This window comes from Gopherus evgoodei, chromosome 5, assembly GCF_007399415.2.
Source record: "Gopherus evgoodei ecotype Sinaloan lineage chromosome 5, rGopEvg1_v1.p, whole genome shotgun sequence".
NCBI lineage: Eukaryota > Metazoa > Chordata > Testudines > Testudinidae > Gopherus > Gopherus evgoodei.
Window position 1 is genome coordinate 31970494 of NC_044326.1, and position 15408 is coordinate 31985901.

The window sequence follows — 15408 nt, forward strand, 5'->3', positions numbered from 1 at the left end:
TTGCCAGAAGCCTAATCTTCAGTGTATTAGAAAAACGTATTATAGCCTAGAAAATCATTGCTCAAGTTTCTAATTGGAAAAATGTTAGCCCATCCTTTTTGTTAGAGGTGATCTTCCTTTTGCTTCAGTGGTGTAGGACTGAGCCCATATTGTGTAATCAGGCATTCAGTTCAAATAAAAATCAGGCATTCTTGTTAAACTTGTATGCACAGTACATCTGTAACAGTACTAAGGTTGCCAATCTTCTAGGATTGTCCTGTAGTCTCCAGAAATTAAAGATTAATCTTTAATTAAAGATAATGTCATGTGATGAAACCTTCAGGAACTCATCCAACCAAAGTTGGCAGCCCTAACCAGTACATATTTTATTTTCTGTATATAGGTTCTGATCCAAATTTCACTGAAGCCAACAGGAGTCTTTCCATTGATTTAAGTGGGCTTTGGATTGAGCCCACGAGTCCCGGCTACTTCTAAGGGAGGGAGAGCATCAAAATATGGCCTCCCCTTCCAAAACATTTTTGAAATATTTTTTCCTCCCCCTACAAAAAAGTGAAGGGTTCAGAACAAAACCTGCATGCAGAATAAGTAAACCTACCTAGTCCTTATCTGGAATTCTTGTACAACAATAACATAGCAGCGACAAGCTGTTCTGCTAACATAACAGCACTTTGTCATATTGCCCATTTATTCTATATGAGTGACTCAGAGGTCAGAAACAGTCCTTCATAACTGGTGAGTCAATAGCAATACATCTTTCAAAGATGGTCTAAATCAATACTATCAGGATTGGCAAACACTGGTAAAATTATTATAAAATACTTGCCCTCTTAAACTAGCCAAGTTTTGTGGTTCTGGCTAAGAGCTTCATGAGGACTGAAACGGTATTTATTCAGGCTTTTATAACATGTATATCATATATATCCCTTCATATTATTCAAACAAATATCAATATAATTTAACTAATGGTTTGATCCATAAGCCTCAAGCCCTCCTGCCTGACCTTTCCTATCAGCTCAACAGAGACTTAAATCCAGCAACCCACCTCTGTTCTAAAAATCCACATATAAAGATCTTCTTCTTTTATATGTTCTAGGAATAACTGCTAATGAAAGACATGAATGCTTTACACACTTAATTCAACAATTAGGAAAAAGGATATTCACTCCACAACACTTACATTAATGCGTGTGTGTTTATGGTCTTGTATAATTTATGCACTGTGAAGTGTTTTGAGAGCCTTTTAGACAGGACTATAAATACAAAACCCAATTCTTTCATCAATGTACACGGGTGCCAATCCCATTAAAGTTAGTGGGCTGAGGGCAAAATTGGATTGAAATGCTAGACCAGAATGTTTTACAGTTTTTTTTAGTCCAATGCTATTGAAAACCTGAAGAGCAGTTAGGCTAGTCACTTTTGTTCTTGAAATATTTTATATCATCTTAATTAAATTATCAGTAAAATGGACTGCAAACTCCTCAAATCAGGGACTGTATCTTCCTCTTTTATCCCTGCTGGAATCTTTGGGTGCTACTGCAATCCAAGTAATCATTGTCATATCTGATCTTTATTTAAATTTAGTTTATTTAAAAAAAACTTTTTGGAACATAAAAAATTCAGAGCTTAATATTCCCATTCTACAGAAAAGTCCTAAAGTGATCTGAAAGCTCTGTGAAATTAAGTGACGTCACCAAGTTTGAGGAACGTTTCTTTGGGTAGAAGGAATCTGGACCTGTCAGTAGGGGGCAGGTGCTGCAGTCTTCAAATACTTCAGACCCAGCAGAGCTGAGGGGAACAAAGGATCTGAACAGATGGATTCCAGATTATCAGTAGGGAGTACTGGCTTTGCTACATGTCTCCCTGACCTGCTCCTCTTGGCAGCATGACTTCCTCAGAAACTATGCTGCCATTCGCTTCACCTGTTCCCTAACCTCTGCTTTCCCCTAAGGATATAGCTACCAGGCTTTGTGCAGCTCCATGAGTGACATTTCATGCAAGTTATCTAATTAGCTAATTTACATATTGGCATACAACCATAAACTTCCATTATAATTGTGTGTGATTCAGTTTCAGTGAAAGTTATCAGTTTATCAGCTTTAGTAAATGAACTTTGTGGTTTATCTACAGGGTAGTGCTATGGCAAGCTTGCCATACACTGTCCTGCCTGCCAGCATGGTTCTACCTGAACCATGAGGGGTAACGACAATAGTTCAGCGTCTCCATAGTCTGTACAATTCTTGGCCTCTCTGCTGAGTCTGCCACTTAGTGCAAACTGTGGTGGTAAATTTGTCAGGTGGGAGCTAGAACTGAGGCCTACCAAACTAATCTCATATAGAGGCCACCGAACTTCTATTAGATCGGATAGGAACAACTTCAATCTATACAGTATGCTGGATTCAGACTGGTAACCTACAGATAAGAGTCATCATAGTCCACTAGATACACCCTGACCAGGTGCTAGTACAGCAGTACAGTACAGTACGCCATACCAGTAAGATGTTTATAGCCGGTACTCTGTAGTGGAAGGACACAGGAGGAGCAGAACGTGGGGCCGCTGGGTGGCCCCACACCAGCATCTCAGCGCAGCTGTACCAGCCTCACCCCCAGCCTTTCCACACAGCTGCATCTCCTGGCTGGGGTCTTTACAGCAGCCCCCCAGAGGACAGGGATGGGGGTGGGGTGATACAGCCATGCTGGAGGAGCTGCCAGAATGGGGCTTCCCAGTGGCCCCACATTCTGCTCCTTTCCCTGCTGCGGTTCTGGAGAGCCCTGTGGTTCAGAAGTCTCTGATGCAGCAGGAGGAGGACAAAGCCCCCACCCCAGGTAATGTGGGATGGATCATGGAGAGGGGATGGGGAGAGCATGGGGGTCCCAGGATGGGGGCAGGGAGGAATAAGGTGGGGGGTCACGTGCCCACCCTTTAGCTGGTGTCCCCTCTTTGTGTCCCTCCCATGACTGCAGCGTACTGTTAAGAAATTAATCCTGCTTGCATGACTGACCCTGACACATCCAGATCTTCAATAAATACTAACAGAAGAGGGTTCGTTATAGGCACAGTTGGCAATGAGGTCTATTACCATAGTTGCCTGACACTTCCCATTGCAACTGTTTTCAGTTTTTCATAACTGTCAGACTTTAACCATTTGGGCCAATGGGAGCTGCAGTGGTGCCTGCGGACAGGACGATGTCTGTGGACAGGGAGGCACGCAGAACTGCTTGGCCACACCTCTGCATACTACCTAGGACCCAGAGGGGGGTCGAGCTGGAGGGGAGGGTCATGCCAACTGCTTGCTGGAAGCCGCGTGGAGCGGGGCAAGCCCCTGACCCCACTTCCCAGTGGGAGCTCAGGGCCGGATTTAATGGTCTGACGGGCTGGATGTGGCCTGCTGGCCGTAGTTTGCCCACCCCTGGTCTATGTGCTAGATCTAAAGGTTCCAATTCTTAAAGTTCTCAAAAGTCAGGAAATACAAGAGCTAAGGTTGACTAATTCAGCCCCCTTCTGAATATGCATTATGATAGTCTTTAATTACATGATGGCTTCTCAAGGTTCCATCCAGCCCTACATCCATATTTCTATGATCACATACTGTTTTTTCCAGTATAGTTATCAGCATGATTAGCACCTTTGTATACACAGCAGAGAGCTCTACTTGAGCTAAAGAACTAACTTGGAGCAGAAGTAGGCTGTTAGCCTCTGTGTGGAGGAAGGCTTAGATTGACAGCACCTGGGACCCTATGCCAATGGGTTACAGTACAAATCTGTTAATGAAATATCAGGATTCCTGGGGCATATTTATTCTGAAAGGCATGGTGGCTAAGGATATGAGGCTTCTGGTTGTCCTATTAGAGATCTGAGTTATCTTTCTTAGTAGGAATATAAGGCCTAGCAGAAATATTACCATCACTCTTTGGAAGAGGTGAACCTGCAACTCAATAGTTCTGATTCACACAGCGCACAGTCAACCTGTGGAACTCCTTGCCTAAGGATGTTGTGAAGGCTACGACTATAACAGCATTTAAAAGAGAATTGGATAAATTCATGGAGGTTAAGTCCATTAATGGCTATTAGCCAGGATGGGTAAGAAATGGTGTCCCAAGCCTCTGTTTGTCAGAGGGTGGTGATGGACAGCAGGAGAGAGGTCACTTGATCATTACCTGTTAAGTTCACTCCCCCTGGGACACCTGCCATTGGTCACTGTTAGTAGACAGGATACTGGGCTGGATGGACCTTTGGTCTGACCCAGTATGGCCATTCTTATGTTCTTAATATCCTGGCTCAAAATCCAGTGTGATTTCCCCTAGGCTATAGAATATTATGTGTAGAAACGCCTCACACTCACATGTGCACTTTTCTTGAGATGCAGGAAAACATAACAAGGTTGCCAATGTGTGACTATCAAAAATAATTTAGTCCACACTCTGGCTTTGAAAGACCTCTATAGTTTAAACAATCATATCTCTTTTGTGTTACTAGAGCACCAAAACGCACTGAAAACTGGCATTTTTTTTTGCACACTATTTTAATGGAAAAAGATGGACAATTTAATTTTTCAGGGTAAATATCTAATGGGATAATATTTACCCCACTCCATTCCTGAAAGTTCAGGGTGCTCTACTGTTAAGTATATATTCCTAATGCTTTTTAAAGGATCATTATTTTAGTGGTTCCAGTCAATTCCTTAGAAAATGAAGACCCAGCAAGTACTAATCATGTGGAGGATTTGTGTGCATCTGTTTTTAATACACCATACAACAACCCATTTATGTTGTAGTACAGTGTGTAAGGCAAAACCCCCAATGTGCCTGCTTTTTTGCCCAATATATTAAAGGTCCTTGTGATCCTGGGGCTGCTTCCCTTGTTCCCAACATGTAGATCACACTCACCTTAATCCTGGAACACAGCTGAAAAGATAAAATTGTTTTATTATTTTTGCAGCTAAAAACTGGTATCTTGCCTCAAAAACACTAGTTTGACCCAAAACTGAAACAAGACTGACCTCTGGTGGTCATGTTTTATATGGTTGTCTGAATGATTTTCTCATTCTCTTGAAAAGACAGCAGTAAGTGTTTCTCTTCTGGGAAGATATTTGGGGTATGTATTAGATCCTTTTTCTATATACACTGCATCCTTGCTAGAGGGGATAAAAAGAGCATTATTTGGGAAGATTACGTTTGCAAACCACAACATGTTTTGGGTTTCAGTACAATACTTTTGGGAGTAAGCTAAAAAATACTATTCATTTCCTGATTGAAGTTGACCAATTTGAATGCAATTGTATGATGAAGAGGAGAACATTTGAAACTCAGGCCAGAGTAATTAAACAAAATACTATAATTTCTCTTATATGATGGCCTAGAATTTCTCCTTCCTAAATATGCAACCCTATAAATAGTGGTAAGTAGGTATTAAAACAACCCCCAAAACTCTGCATGATTGTACAGTAAATTTAAGTTCCTAGTGTTCTCGGTCTCCATGATTACATACCCTTTTCTACAATTTTTGTGACTCTGACTCTTTGAGAACCTTCTGAGATTCTCCACTGTTCTGCATGTTGTATAGTCATTTATACCTGTGCAAAGTGGGTGTAAAACATTATTATTCTGGTTTGGTAGTATTTTATACCTGCTTTTTACTCACTCTGTACTACCATAAATAACAATGCAAGATGTGAAGCAGGTGAGGCTCAGGCTCATTGTGACAAATTCTGTTCACATTAAGATTCTGTTTAAAAGTAGGTGCCTGGGAACGTTACTAAAACATGATTTGATTGTGTCCATGCTGGCTGGCTAATTTGTGCTAGAAATCATTTTAGCTGGAGCTGCATTTAAAAACTGAGGCCCCGTCTACATTGGCAAGTTTCTGCACAGGAAAACGGCTTTCTACACTATAACTCCCAAGGTGTACACACTGCCAAGCCACTTAGTGAGCAGAAACTGTGCAGCTGTCGTGCTCTAGAAATACCCACCCCAGCAAGAGGTGTAGAGCTTTCTGCGCCGGGGCTACAGTGCTGCAGTGTCAGTGTAGACACTTTGGCTGATTACAGTGCTCCGACTGGCCTCCGGAAGGTGTCCCACAATGCCTGTTCTCACTTCTCTGGTCATCTGATTGAACTCTACTGCCCTACCCTCAGGTGACCAACTGTCATCCCCACCCCATATATTCCTTTGCAAATCTGAAAGTCCCCTTGCTCTGTGCTCTGTGATTCATGCAGTGGTCTCAGCGCATCTTCCCAGGTGGCTAGGCCTGCTCCATGCACCAGGTGATCCCCCGCTTGGAGCAAAGCCGAGCTGCTGGACCTCATCAGCATTTGGGGAGAGGAGACTGTGCAGTCCCAGCTGCACTCGAGCCGTAGGAATTATGATACCTACGGACAGATTTCATGATGCATGATAAAAAGGGGCCATGACTGGGACACATTGCAGTGTAGGGTGAAAGTGAAGTAGCTGCGGAATGCCTACCACAAGGTGCGGGAGGCAAACCACCTGCTGCGCCCATGAACTGCCGGTTCTACAAAGAGCTGGACGCGATACTTGGTGGCAACCCCACCTCCACTGCGAAGGCCCCTGTGGATACTTCGTTGGCTCACATGCCAGTCGAGAGTGGACCAAGCCAGTAGGAGGAAAACTTGGACGAAGAGAGGGAGGGAGACCCAGAGGCAGAGGATGGCTCAGACGCCAGAGATGCATGCAGTCAAGAGCTCTTTTCTACCCCGGAGGAGCCTAGCCAGTCACAGCTATCAGATTGTGTTAAAGCGCAAACAGCAGAGGCGGCCCCTGGTAAGTAGATCTGATTTTGGGAATTGCTGAAGTGATTTGTTGCGGGCAGGAGGGTTGCAGAAAGCAGGCTTGTCTCCAACCACATGCCTAGTCTGACCGGTGGAACAGACTGTTGATTGACTCCCTCACTTCATGGGAACCTCCCTCAGGGATCTCCAGGAAACTCTCTTGGAGATACTGGGCAATCTGCTGCAGCAGGTTCCTTGGCAGAGCTACTTTGTTTCTTGCCCCATTAACAGTAACCTTCCCGCACTGCTCTGCTGTCACAGGGTGGGGATCATTTCTGCACACAGGTGAGCCATCTAGGGGCCAGGGCAGAAGCCACAGACTTGGAGAAGACCCTCCTTTGATTCCCTGCTCACCCTCAGCAGCAAGATAACTTCCATAATGATCCCATCCTGTGGAAAGTGTGTGGACAGGAATGATTATCAGGCCTCCCTCTCCAGTGCTGGGTCTCCCCAAGAGCCATGTGCCCAGTGTACAGCAGGGTCTGAGAAGAGTGATTTACCTGCCCCTGCGGTTACTCACCATTTTGGGGGTCTTGTGGATCATGTGTGCTTGCCTGGGGTCAGCCAGTTAGTGACAGGTGCGTGAGTACTGGTTGTGTTTTAAAGCACTGAATCAGTGTTGTCTGTGTTGCAAACAATACTGCTTCTGTAAAATGTTGTGTTTAAACTTCACAGAGATGACCTTGAGAGGCCAGCCTCCCTTATCGGTGGCAGAACAGCTGCGCAGAATTAGAAAGTGGCCACGAAGAACTAAGGAGGACTTTCCTCCGTGAGATTATGGTGCACTCCACCACTGAGGAACAGGAATTGAAGGAGTGGCGGAACAGCGAGAAGGAAAGAGAAGCCCATTTGTGTAAAGCCATCCACAATGTTACACGTTGCCCTGGTCTTTCAGAGCAGGATGCGATTAATGGCCCTGCACGCTTCCATCAACATAACTCCAGTGGTCGACTTTCCCACTCTGGACTGGCTAGCAACCGATTGGTAGCAGTCTGCAGTAGCCAGCTTCCACAGTGCAATTGCCACGCGCTTCTCCAACGGCAGGACAGCCCAAAAGCAGCGTTCCACTGTGGTCAGCACCTTCGTGAATGTCACAAGCAATCTCGTGTCATAGCTACTTCACGTAGTGAGATCAATGTCACACTCCTCTTGCCTTTGTAGTTTAAGGAATAACTCCACTGCCACTTGTGATGTGTCAGTCAAAGCGAGCTGCATACTGTTCAACAGTTTGGGATCAATTCCTGCAGCCTGAAAGAGGCAGGGCATGCAGTGCAGAAACCATTGAAAGACGGCACCAAATGCAGACGGAAGCACAGGGAGTGCTGGGATGCAAAGCAATGAATCACGGGGTCCTGGGACTGGATCCAGGATATCCCCTGGCCCCCTCTGCCTTCCCACAAGTCTTAGTGGCAAAAGAGAAAGATGTGCTCTGTGGGATAGCTGCTCAGAGTGCAGCGTTGAGATCTTGCATGAAAGACAGTGAAGTTTAGCAGGCCCCTCCTGTCTATTCCATGCAAAATGGTGGGAGAAAATAGATTTACTGGCCATTTCCAACCTCTGAGTGTGGACCTTAGGGGAGGACAGGAATAAACTGAGGCTGTGGAGGACAGAGCCTGGGGGAAGTGCATCCCTGCACCAACAAAGCAAGGGTGGATAAAAAATGATGACTAAAAAAATCAATTAAAAACAGATGTGTTTAATTTAAATTGGATTTGTTTAAATTTAAATACTCTCTTTTTTAAATAAAAGCTATTTAAAGCTTAAACTTTGTACAATCTATTAAAATAATTTAAATAAATTAAAAAATGTGGCTTCAATGAACCACTTCAAATTTTAATGAGTTCAAGAGTGCTGCTTTTTTAATTATATGAGGAGAGGTTAACTTTAGAGTTCAACTCAAGCTTTATAAATGTCACAATGTCACATATTGCATTATCTGTACTATTTTCAGTTTTATCATGGAACAAATGCTGGTATTTATATATTTCCAAATGTAAGTACTTTCTGTTGTGCAGGAAAACTTTTGCCTTAGTTACTACTGAATGAGGAGAGAGAAATGTGGTAAAATGTGATCTATAAAAGCCAGCACACTAGGTGGGGATCCTCCCAAGCTAGCCAGTGGGAGATGATAACAAGAGGTTTGTGTCCAAAATCCTGCCTCTCTGATGGAGATAGGTGCCTAAGTGCAGGCTGCAGGGAGTCACCTATCTTTGCTAGGGATCCAGAACTGGGTGGGGTGGGAGGAGAAGATAAATATTCACCTGCCTTTCTGTCTTCCCTGCAGTGCTCAAAGCCCACATAGCTCCATATAAAACAGGTAATGGCTGGGGGAAGTCTTATAGCCTTTAGCCCAGCACCTACAGTACTCAGTTAGGTCACAGAGACTACCAGTTCACGTTTCCCCTCTGCTAGATGAAGGGAAGATATTTGAACAGGAAACTGCCATCTCTCAGGTGAGTGCTCTAATTACTGTCCTATAGAATAGTCAGATGTAGGTTTTCCTTAGTCTCTCCTATTGAAGTTGTTCCACTTTAATTAAATTATTAACTAATCAAATATTAATTGGGCCAGAAAAAGAATGACACTGTAGTCCAGTGGCTAGAACATTCACTTGCAAGATGGCTGAGCCATGTTCAAATACCTTTACCTCATCAGGTGAGGGGGAACCCTGTAGCCTGCTACATCCTGAGCAAGTACCCTAACAACTGAGGCACAGATTATAAGGGAGCATTTCTTCCTTTCTCTACTCCCACAGGCATTTTGTAAGAGGTTAGGCAGCCTCTGAGCACACGTACTGGATCAGGCTCACAAGGAAGAAAGGCAAGCTAATTAATATATATCTTCCCATGGTTCAATCGTTCTGTGGCTTATGTGGGAAATAGGCATCTGGTTGCCTATCATGAGGCTGCAATGTGCATGCCCAAAAGCAGAACCTTAAGTGTGTAGGGAACTCTTATTACAAAAATGTAGCTGCTGAGTGAGTTTAGGTGCCTACAGCGTTACATGACAGACAAGTAGAGGTTTTGTGGATTAGGGTTTAAGCACCTAAGTTCTTTTGTGGATCCAGGCCTTCTTTTACAAATTCACATAGTTCCATTTTAAATTCTTTCTCCACATGTCTCCCAGTGCAGAGACAGCAGGTAAATTGTAAAATCAAATGAAAGAAAAAGGAAACAGTGAAGGAAGAAGAGATAGGATAAGTGAGATGACAAATGTGTCCTTTGTAGGACCTGCTTTCTACCAAGGATAAAAAGAAAGGTAAAGAAACAAAATATTTATAAAGGGTTCTCTAGGATGGGGAGCCTGCCCTTTCATACAGTCTCTGGAGATTGACCTAATTAAAATTCAGTCTTTTAATGTGTTACCTCCAAAAAACACAGTCTTTTATTAATTTCAAATTAAACTTTTGCAGAAAATGTTTATTACATATGGCGAAACCCTCCCCTCAGCATATTAAGGAGCTCAGTAAAACACAAATATTAGTCTGGAAACTCAGAGTAAAGGTTACACAAAGAAAACATCCAAGCTTTGGAAGAAAAGGAACTGTTCATCCAAACAACCTTCAGTTAGCACCTACCATCCTTCAGTTAGCACCTACCCTCTGCAGATGCATTATAGACTGTGCCAGACATGAGGATGTTTTCATAAGGATTCTAAAAAGTTTGCAGCCTACAGCTGTCAATACTCTAAATTCACTTTATTTGGATAGTTTGCCTATAGAGTTGAGCAGTTCTTGGAAATGTGGCTTTAATATTGTAGGTTATTATTTAAAATATTCCTGCATTTTGAAGTTTAGACATGACTTCCTCAACCACTCTCATAAAGCAGCACTTGGGTTTGATGGTCTTATTCAATCTCTCCTATCTATAAAAGCCTAAACTTGTTTAGTCATTGGAATAAAAACATACCATTTCCAGGCAGTTGGTGTGTGCATTCATCCAATAAGACCTAATTTTGCCACCTGGCCAAGTTCAGCTTTTACTAAAGTTATTTTTGCAATAATCGCTGGGCAATAGTCAATATGAGCTGAACTCCATCAGAGACAAGGAAATCACCCTAACCCTTCCTACTGTATGGCTGAATTTGATTCTTTTATAAATTTCAGGTAACTGGAACATCTGTATGATTGTATCAATATACCTTGTAGAGGGATTTTCACCTCCGTACTCTAAAGAGTCCACTGAGTACCCTCTAGCCATTATTCTTCCCATTGGCTGTATCTGTGCTCCCTCTATGGGACAGCTGGGAGTGAGCCTCCTAGGATATACCTACACTGCAATAAAACACACACTGGTTGGTCTGGGTCAGCTGGCTCTGGCTCACGGAGCTCAGGGTGGATGCTATGTAAACATACCCTCAGTCTCCTCAACACCAGACAAGTAGCACAGTAATGCCAATATCAAGTGGTAACAAATCATGAATTAAGTGTCCCCAAAAACATAAAATGTTGAAAAGTATGTGTGTGGGGGGTGGGGAACGGTTGTACTTATCCGCTCGTTTTTGAGCCTTTTTAATTTTTTCATATAGGCTAGACACATTTTTTAAATGAAAGCTGAGATTCTCACAACATCATAGGAATGCAGGGCTGGAAGGGACCTCGAGAAGTCATCAAGTCCAGCCCCCTGCCTTGTGGCAAGACCAAGCAAACGTAGAGCATCCCTGGCAGGTGTTTGTCCAACCGGTTTTTAAAAGCTTCCAATAACGGGGACTCTATGACCTCCCTAGGAAGCCTATTCCAGAGCTTAACAACCCTTATAGTTAGGAAACAAATGGAGAATATTGATCCCTGTCCTGTTTATAACAGTCTTTAACATATAAGACTATTAGCAGGTCGTGCCTCAGTCTTTTTTTCTCAAGACTAAATGTGCCCAGTTTTTTCAACCTTTCCTCATATTGTACATCAAGTTTTCAAAACCTTTAGGCATCATTTTTGTTGCTCTCTTCTGGACTCTTTCCAATTTGTCCACATCCTTCCTAAACTGTGGCACCCAGAATTGAACACAGTATTCCAGCTTACAGGGATAATTACCTCGTGTCTTACATACAACCTTCCGGTTAACCTCCCTGCCCCAGAATCATATTAGCCTTTTTTGCAGCTGCATCACATTGATGACTCATATTCAGTTCATGGTCCACTACAACCCATAGATCCTTTTCAGGAGTAATATCGCCTAGATGACACTTTTCCCTATTTTGTAGTCATGCATTTGATTTTTCCTTCCTTATAATGCGATTCCAGGAGCTGGACCTTGATTACAAGGCTTGTTATAAAATAAAGAGCTGGCAATGTCAGAAGCAGACACTGACACCCATTGTTTAGGGTAGGGTGGGGAACCTTATTTTCTATCAGGGGCCATTGACCCACAGAAAAAATTAATTGTGGGCCACATGCAGCCCCATGGGAGGACACAGAGGCTTGGGGCTTCCCAAAGGGTAGCTAACTTTCTGATTGCACAAAACACCCCTGGCCCTTCTCTGAGGCCCTGCCCCCCACTCACTCTGCTCCAGTCCCTCAGCCCATCCCTCAGTCACTCGCTCTCCCTCACCCTCACTCACTTTCACTGGGCTGCGGCAGGCAGTTGGAGCGCAGGAAGGGGTGAGGGCTCCAGCTGGGGGTGCGGGCTACATGATTAAAGCCAGAAATGGGTTCAGGGTGCAGGAGGAGGCACTGGGCTGGGGTAGGGGGTGAGTGCTCCAGCTGGGGGTGCAGGCTCTGGGGTGGGGTGGGGGATGAGGTGTTTGGGATGCAGGTGGGAGCTCTGGGCTGGGGCCAAGGGGATTGGAGTGCAGGAGCAGGCTCAGGGCTGGGGCAGGGGGTTGGAGTGCAGGAGGAGGTTCAGGGTACTGGTTCTGGAAGGGAGTTGGATGTGGGAGGGTGCTCAAGGCTGGGGCAGGGGGTTAGGGTGCAGGAGGGGGTTTGGGGTCTGAGCTCTGACTAGGCAGCACTTACCACAGGCAGCTTCCGATGGGTGGCACAGTGGGGTTAAGGCAGGCTCCCTGCCTACCCTGACTCTAGGTGGCTCCCAGAAGTGACCGGTATGTTTAGCCCTTAGTCAAAGGCGCGGCCAGGTGCCCTGATCGCTCATGTGCCTAGGGGCCACAGGGACATGCTGGGCGCTTCTGGGAGCTGCACAGAGCCAGGGCAGGCAGGGAGCCTGCCCAGGGCCGGTGCAAGGAAGTTTCGCGCCCTAGGTGAAACTTCCACCTTGCGCCCCCCCTCAGACCTGCAGCAGCTCCCCGCCCGCCCCACGCCCTGAAGTGTGCTGCCCGCCCCCGTGGCAGCTCCCCACCCCCTGGCCTGAGGAGCCCTGCGGTACCTCCCCACCCCAGCTCACCTCTGCTCCGCATCCTCTCCAAGCAGGACTGCGCAGTGGAATCCCTGGGCTGGCGGCTGCCGGCAACGGCGTGCTGACCCAGGGGACCTCCCTGGGTTGCCAGCGGCGCGCCAGGGCAGCCCAGAGGATTCCGGGGGCCTGGGGTCTTCGGTGGTGGGGGGCCCCCGCTTTGGCGGTAATTTGGCGGCAGAGGGCCCTTCTGCTCCGGGACCCGGTGCCGAAGTGCCCCGGAGACCCGCTGTGGGTCCCCTCCAATGCCGAATTGCCGCCGAAGCGGGACCAGCTACCAAAGTGCAGCCAGGTCTTCAGCGGTAATTCTGTGGCGGAGGGCCCCCGCCGCGGGTCTCCAGAGCACTTCGGCGACTGGTCCCTGAGCAGAAGGGCCCCCTGCCTCCGAATTACTGCCAAAGACCGGGCTGCATGTCGGCAGCAGGTCCCGCTTCGGCGGTAATTCACCGGCGGGGGATCCTTCCACCCCGGAGCGGAAGGACCCTCCCCCGCCAGCGAGGACCGGGAGCAGAAGAAGCTCCAGAGGCCAGAGCCCCGCGAGAGTTTTCCAGGGCTCCCGGAGCAAGTGAAGGACCTCGCTCCAGGGGCCTCGAAAAACTCTCGTGGGGGCCCCTGCGGGGCCTGGGGCAAATTGCCCCTCTTGCCCCCCTCTCTGGGGGGCCCTGCTGGCGCGCTGACCCAGAGGAAGCCCTGGGCTGCCGGCATCTGCGCACTGACCCGGGGGACTCCCTGGGCTGTCGGCTGCCGCCGCGGCGCCCTGACCCGGGGGGACCCCCGGGGCTGCCGGCTGCTGCTGGCAGCTCAAACTTTCTCTCTGTCCCAGCAGCAGCGGCTGCTCAACCATTTAAAAAAATTGGGGGCGCTTTTTGGCACCCCCAAATCTCAGCGCCCTAGGCAACCGCCTAGTCCGCCTAAATGCACCGGCCCTGAGCCTGCCTTAGCCCTGCTGACTGGGCTTTTAAACAGCCTGGCAACCCTCGCTTCCCCCTGCACAGGGGCCAGGCGGCGCTCACGGCTCCAGTCCTGCGGGGGAGCACCAAGGCTCGGAGAGCCTGGCCCGCGCTGTGGTCCAGATGAAATTAAGCAGTGGGTCGGATCTGGCCCAGGGGCCATAGGGGCCCCGTGCCTGGCTTAAGGCAGCGCTCAGGGCACTCACCGATGCCCAGATGTAACAGACATGATGGATGTGGTACCCCCACCCCACTGACAGCCTTGGCAAGCTGCACCCAGCGGTAGGGGTGCGGAACAGCTTTTACAATGGCAGTGCTGAGCGCCACCGAACCAAACTATCCCCCTCTTCGTTCCAGCAGCGCCTATGCCGCCAGAGGGGCACGTCTGCTCTTCGTTCACTAGAACCCCAGCGCCCCGCCCGCCGTGCCCCACAGGCTGCGTAAAACCCAGCTGGCCCCCCACCCGTCCGCGGCTCACACTGCTCCCCTCCCAGGCCGCTGTTCCTACGACTGTACCCCCTCCCCCTACCGCCAGACTCGCCATCTCCCGGCTGTTCCTACTTCTGCACTCCCTCCCCCAGCCGTTCCGACTTCCTGGGCGGTTTACCTTCTCCCGGCTGTTCCTACAACTGCACCTCCCCCCTCGGCTGTCCCCACTACTACACAGCCCGCTAGTCCGAACTCTCCCGGCTGTTCCTGCGACTACTCAATCGCTCGCCCTCCCCCAGCTGTTTTTGCTAGTGTCTCCTCCCCCTCCGGCTTTCCGCTCTCGGACCGGAATTCTCGCGAGACTGCTCGTGGCGCTCGCGACCAATTTGAACTGGGTAACGGCAGCGGCGCGGGAGCTGCGGCCGCACGCGAGGCCCGGCGCGGGGCTGACACGGACCGACGCGATAGATCGGCGCTTCCCAGCTCGGGGCCCGGCAGGTGAGAGGCGCCCGCTCCCTGGAGGGGGGGTGTTACCGCCTGAACCCCCTTGTGTCCCCTACTCCAGCGTCCTGTCCCGGCACGCGAGTCCCCGGGGGCTCGCAGCTGCTGCTGCCGCCGCCGCCGCCCCTTCCTGCCGCACGGGCGGAGCGGGCTGGGCTGGGCTGGGCTGGAGGCAGGCGCTGCGGGGACGGTCAGTCGAAACTACTTGGCGAACTCGACACAAATTTGCAAAGACTTTGGAACTTTTTTTTATTATTATTTTTTGCGCGTGAGCTCTTGGCTGCAAACAGCCCCCCGTCGCCCCTCCCCCCCCAGCTCTGCCGGCAGCTCGAGCCGCTTGGCCCGAGTGGTCCGTGGACATGAGCAGGGCTGCGCGCGTCTTCTGGGCCCTGCAGCGAT

General features: G+C 48.1%; 1 protein-coding gene across 2 annotated transcripts in view; it reads left to right on the plus strand.

Annotated features, from left to right (window-relative positions):
* Positions 1 to 14912: 14912 nt before the first annotated feature.
* Positions 14913 to 15408, plus strand: part of NCAPG (non-SMC condensin I complex subunit G) — a 39346-nt gene continuing 38850 nt past the window's right edge. For both annotated transcript variants that reach the window (XM_030565407.1, XM_030565408.1), the window contains exon 1: positions 14913 to 15006. The gene's annotated coding sequence lies outside the window, so the exon portion shown is untranslated. The remainder of the gene's footprint in view (positions 15007 to 15408) is intronic.